This window comes from Apaloderma vittatum, unplaced genomic scaffold, assembly GCF_000703405.1.
Source record: "Apaloderma vittatum isolate BGI_N311 unplaced genomic scaffold, ASM70340v1 scaffold1699, whole genome shotgun sequence".
Lineage (NCBI taxonomy): Eukaryota > Metazoa > Chordata > Aves > Trogoniformes > Trogonidae > Apaloderma > Apaloderma vittatum.
Window position 1 is genome coordinate 108,391 of NW_009735588.1, and position 6,680 is coordinate 115,070.

Consider the following 6,680-nt stretch of genomic DNA (forward strand, 5'->3'; position numbering starts at 1 on the left):
AGTGTTAATTTAGAAGCACTGTTGTTTTGGGATGACCTTCTCTCCATCCTGCAAACAATAGCTTTGAAGGAGCAACAGGCAGAGTGACAAATGTTCAAACTAAAGTGGAAATAAACCAAGAGCTCCTACAAGCTCTAGGCATCAAAAGATCCAGAAGCAGTCTGCGCTCAAGAGCTGGTTAATGTGCTCTTATTGATTTATTACAAGGCTCCCTGCTGTTTATGAGAATATTGTTCATCTCCCTGAGAAAAGTTCCCATCATGTCAGAGTGAAGTCTAGCTAAGCAAAGCACACTAAAAAGTGTGCACTGAATTTGCTGGAGCATCACTGGGGAAGTACCAGGGAGAATTGTACCAGCCAGCATGGGTAAGAACTCATTTTCTTGGTGGGACAGAGATAACAATTATGATTTAATTTGTATTTGTGCAAAGCATTAAGATGACATGTAGACACCTTTTCCCTTATTTGATCAGTTACAAATGCATAAATACATAAGCAGCTTAACAGACCCCCATCATCAATTCTCATGGATCCTCCAGCTCCTACTGGGCTCGCAGGGGTGATTCCCTGCACCCACACAGCAGGACAGGAAACCAAGGAGACCCAGTTGCAGGAAGAGAAGCAGGGGCATGACCACCTGACGAGCATCAACCTAAGCCTGTGCAAACTAACAGAGGTGGATGTGACAAAGAGACTGCAGCGACGGCAAAGCACAAACCAAGCTCTGCAATCTTCGGGAGTGCGGAGAATAGAGAAGTTGGGTCAAAGGGGTTGTCTTGACAGTTTGGGTTTTGCACAGAAGTGTTTTAAAAGAAAAATATGCTGGTTTTATATTTGTCAGGAAAATTCAATGAACACAGACTGTCTGCAGCTTGAAGGCAGGGTGATGAATAGTATCTTCTGCCTAGAAAGTAAAAGCATCACAGAGCAGACCACTTATTTATGAAAGCTCAAGTTTTTATGTTAATGAAGGAGAAATTTCAGGATTTTTTTCCCCCAGTTCCTGCTTTGTAAGACACACTGACAAATGCAACCAAATGCATTGAAAATGTAGATCATTATCCAAGAAATATATACCCTACTCTAATCTCCCCATGTCACCAGTTCAAAGCCACTCCGTACAGGCTTGATTTCCCACACTCCGTACAGGCTTCATTTCCCACACCACAGCCCATGATTAGCAGCATCTCACAACTCTCCTCTCACATCTCTCCTCTCCCCACCACAATCCTTGCAAGCTCCAGCTTTCAGATGACTTTTTGTACCAGCTCTCCCACTGGAAGCCTAATACTTACTCCAAAACAAATGAAAAAAAAACAAAACAAAACAAATAATCCAACTTATTTCTGTTCCTAGCTTTGGTCATGTATAGCTGCCAAAGTTCTTTGCCCCGAGTGTGGTGAGGCACTGGAAGAGGTTGCCCAGGGAGGCTGTGGATGCTCCACCCTTGGAAGTGTTCAAGGCCTGGTTGGATGGAGCATTGAGCAACCTGATCTAGTGGGAGATGTCCCTGCCATGGCATGGGTGTGGGAACTAATTGTCTTTGCGGTCTCTTCCAATCCAAATCATTGTATGATTCTATGAATAGAATGTTGGATTAGCTTAACCAGCTCTGTCCTACAGATCTACTACCTGATGTCCTTAAGGAAAGCAGATGGGTCCTCTTTCACAGTCTCCATTTTGCTAAGAAAATTCAAACAAACAAAAACAAACCAAGAAAAAAAAAAGTAAAAAAAATCAATTCTGAACAGCGCACACACTGAGCATCTAATAGAAATGGGCAATTAAATTTTCAGGACACAAACGAATTTTCACTGCAAGTGAAACCTTCATCTACATATTCTAAATTAAGTCACCAGGAAAGACTAGGACAGGAAAGAACAAATCTAGGAAGATGAAATGAAAAAACCCACAAGTAAACTTTGGTGTGGAATGCAAGAGACAACAGCTACACCACTCGTTTGCATCAGAGCAAGGCCAGGCACCTCAGTGGAGACAAGTAGAAAAAGAGAAGAAAGAACAATAGGAAAAAACCAAAAACAACAAACCAACAAATACTAGAAGCAAAATATTTTTGTGAAAATGGCAGCTTTCTCTCCCCTTGTTTCCTAACACCAAGGAACACATCTGGCTTTCCTACCACAATGTCGCTGTTTGGATAGAAAGACAACAGTGAGAAACCACTGTGTTCTAAGAGAAAACTCAGAAGCAGAAAATGTCAGGAAAAGCCAGTTAAGTAAAACATGAAAGAAAGTACTGAAAGGTTCCGTTCTCAGCCTTTTGAAATAAAAGATGTAGCACTGAGCACATTAGTCACAGAAGTAAGAGATTACCATTTACTGGTTGCAACAGAGCTTTTAAAAACTCTCAACCCTTTGCTGACATTATATGATCAATAAAGTTGGAGAAAATCCTTTTTTCCAGAATTGTTTTACTACACGGTAGTTAAATTACAGATCCTTCTTAAAATTTTACAGCATACCTGGGTTCTAATAGGAATGAAGTTGTCACTGAACTGTTTTTGTGAGCTTTTGTGTTTGTTTTCCTTTTAGTTTTACTGTTAGGATTTAAGTGTTGTTCCTTCCTAAAAGCAATGAAAATCTTTATAACCTTTGCCTGGCAGGTGTCCTCAAGGTCATGGCAAATTAAATATTAGAAATCTTTTTGATTGACATCAATAATGACATATGGAATAAAGCAGCCAAAACAAACAGAACACAAACAGAAGACTGGTTGTGGAAGTATAACTTGTGCAAACAAAATAATGGGCTTTCATTTGTTAATACTTGTCTACACTGGGAATTTTAGCAGAATAGTTATCCCAGAATAACTGTTCTGGTTGAAACAAAAATAACTACCCCAGAATAATTGTTAAAAGTGTTTTTTGTTATATTTTCTAATAGAAGCAAAATCTCCACCCTTAAATAAATTTAGTATGGTAAAAAAATATGACTTTTTAATTTTTCTTTTCAATTCAGAAAGCATGTTTGCACATCTTCCAGTACAAGATCACCATTCTGTCACAGCCTCTTACTCATTCACTGATATATCAAGTAGTAGGACTTTCTGTAGATTCTTACTAACATGCATAAGCTTAAAATGTGAAACAGGAATTTCAACAGTAGAAAAAAGGCTGAAGAAAGCTTAGTAAGAGTTCAAGAATATTTTGTTTTTACAACTGAATAACTGAGGTCTGACGTACATTTGGTATCTCTACTTTTCCATCAGATAAGCTACAATTAAAATAGTCTAATAAAATGAAATTGTTACAGACATTTACAGAAAAAAACTTGGTCCAGTGACAGCAGGTGCTTCTACATAGAAGACTGCAACACTGTTGAAACAAAAAAAGGAAGGAAAGTTTTGGGCTTTTTTAGAATTTTCCTGTTTCTTATGACAGCAACAAGGTCAGCCACTGTAAAGGCATTTTAGTGTCTTCTATAAAAAAAAGCAGTGATAAAACGCATACAGAATGGCACTTGGATTTAGGTCTGAAAAAAAGAAAAAAAAAAAAAGAAACAGTAGCCCTTTTCAAAAGCAATAGGTTCAGCCTGGCTCCCAGAAGAAGTGTTAACACCTCAGTCACCTTTGCAGTTGTATATTTCCCACCAGCTATGAACGTTCTCTGACTTACTAAACCACAAAAGTTGTGTCAACACAGTTCGTCTCTGCAGAGAGTTACCAGCAATGACTCAGTTGGCAAACAATAGCACACTGCTAATACTGCACTAAATGATCCCAAAGAAAGAGAAACACCAACTGACAACCCCTTTGGGTGTTCTTTACAGTCCAAAAAAATGCTCACTTTCTATATAGAAAAATTAGTGTGACTGTCACTAAAACAAGATGTCTGTAAAGATATTCCAATGAGAAATTCAGCCTTGTAATTCTACCCTAAAATACAGCAGTCTTCCCAGTACAGTCAAAGTACGGCTGCCAATGTGGTGGGAAAAACCTACCCTCTGTGCCATAACCTTTGTATCATAACAAATTAATGGTACAATCTCCAAACAGAAAACAAAAAATGGATCAAGCAAGTAAAAGTTCCACAGTAAAGTAGACTGACCCTTGAAAAGCAGTAATTCATTGGGAGATTTTATTTTTGTAGTTTCAATTTGAACATTTTTACACTACTATGTAATTTTAAAAATATGTTGTTTTTCAGAAAAAACAACAGCAAGTTATTAGAAAACTCATAAGAAAATGTTTTTCTGATAAAGTATAGCTATGAAAAGTCATTTTAAAAATTCTGTAGCTAAGACAGAGACAAGTGAAATTATTTTGGAAGAGTTCAGTGTATTCTGTTTAAAGGGATTGAAGCCAGCATTGTCAAGACACACATTTTTAAAACATTTTTTCCCCTCTAACATCACCGTAACTGCAGTTCTCCAAGGTATTCTTCTACTCAAGTGAAATTACATTTATCACTGTGTCTTTCCTATTAATCTTCATTGCTATTCTAAACAAGGCTAAGCATCAATCATGAATAGGTCTATGTTGTGCTAGGCATCACAGACAGAACAGCAAATAATCTAAGTACTCCCAGCACAAGCATATGGAACAAAAAGGATATGGAGAAAGAAACATAGAGTAACAAATGCAATGAAAAATGACACATGCAAAACTAGAGTTTGCTGAGGGCCAGATGTGGTTAAGGAGGTGAGAGAGTCGGTCGCGGGAAGTGAATGCCACTGGGTGGAAATGGAAAGAGAGAGAAACACAAAATGAAGCCAAGGTGAGATGCTCAGTTCTTGGCAATTCTTAAGATCATAAACATACAGGCTGTGAAACTACAAATAACGCATATGAACCCTGCTTACATACCAGAGGTAAATCTCAGCTGATCTAAAGTTCCTGTTAATCTCACCTCATTCCGTGTCTATGGAACCCTGATTCTGCTCGAGTGCTGCTGAATCTACTAATAAGTAATCACAGCATCTTGATTGCTCAATAAGTTTGGTTTTCAGAGATTCCTAGTTTGAATAATTCAAAAAACATTCTAGCAATTATTTTTGCTAGACTTTTCACAAGTTCTTCCCTCAGTAAGACTGTTTTCTTCTTAGAAGGTAACAGAGTGCCTTTCCCCACTACAGCTGTGGAACTGTTCTAAACAGGTTATTGCATAGAGTGGTAAAAAGAGAAAAGGATGCACTTAAATTCTGAAACCCAGAACATTGCTTTAATGCCTTTGATGGGGAAAAAAAAACCAGAAAAACTTTAAAAATTTTTAAAACGACACACGCACACAGGAGCTAAAGAATGGAAACTGTGATTATAGTCTTTTCCATGCCAATTTTAAAGCTTGAATGAGAATGGTATCAAATTCTTCCTGCAATCAATCTGCTATTCTACAGCTCCCCACGAAGGCACTGGAATAATCCAACTAGTTTCACATCTGCAAGCAAGACCTGCTTGCCTGCATTAGCCTTTCCTCAGAAATAACACTGTTATCAGACAAGTCAGGAGAAAGTCATGTGAGGACAGAAGGCTTGCTCTGCCTACTTGGTATATAAATTATTCTTTATGTTTGATGCTTCCTTTTCAGTGGGATACCGTTTACATGAAGTTAGTGTCTGTATATTCACTTTTTCTGCTGAAGGAAGTTTTATAACTTAATCAGGATTAACTGTGCTTCACGTGAAAAGAGGCAACGGCCAGGTCATTCTCACGCAGAAAACACTGAAGCTGGAATATAAATCAAGCAAGATAATATAAAAAATTCACGTAACAAACTACTTTCTGAACTAAAGAAATAATTCGAAAGATGAGATTGGCAAAAGCTAATACTACAGTTTACCTTTCTTGCTTTTAATAAACTGGACTTTCCCAGGAGTCTCACTAAGTGCATTACTACGGTACACAAACTTTGCTAAAGTCTTCAGAGTTTATTATTTTGGTGTTTTGCTTGGTATTGGGTTGTTTTGTTTGATTGGTTCAGGTTTGGATATCGTTGTTTTTAGATATATGCATTTAAGTATCCTTAAAATACATCCATCTTGAAATCCTCTAAGACTATAGCTACAAAAAGTCAATTTCTTCACAGTCAAAAGCATAAGGAATAAACACTGTTCCAAAAGCCTCAACTGTATCCAACTTAATTGAAGCGAGTCACTTGGCAATAACCCTATATAATGGAGTTTCTGGTTATCAATGAATTTCATGGTGAGACACATTGGAAGTAGTGCATTTGAACCAGAGAAGGAAGAATAATTTTCCAGTGAGTTGTGGGGAAAAGTGCATATCCAGACCAGATATCCAGATGGATATCCAGGCATAATAGCAAGTGATATTTGCCAATATTGTAGTCCTCTCTCCTCAGAGAAAATCCCAACGGAGCAGAAAATCACTTAGAATAAATTCATCCTATTTAGGCAACACAGGTTAACTTTAACTACTAATTAATCCCCCAAGATCCTTCCTTCTTCTGCTCCATGAATAGGTAATCCATTATCATTTATGCTTCTTCATTTGAATAAACGAGAGCCTTATTACAAACCAGAGTGAAATATTATGTCACATTTTTTTCCAGTAGTGCATGACTGAAAAAGGTTGATTCCTGAAGTTAAAACAGCTTATTCTATTTTTCACTTTTAAAATACTCTTTGAAGTTACTTCTAATAATTTTGTGTACGTTTGATGTCAGACATTTTACAGCTTGTCACACTCTTGTCTTGCCATAG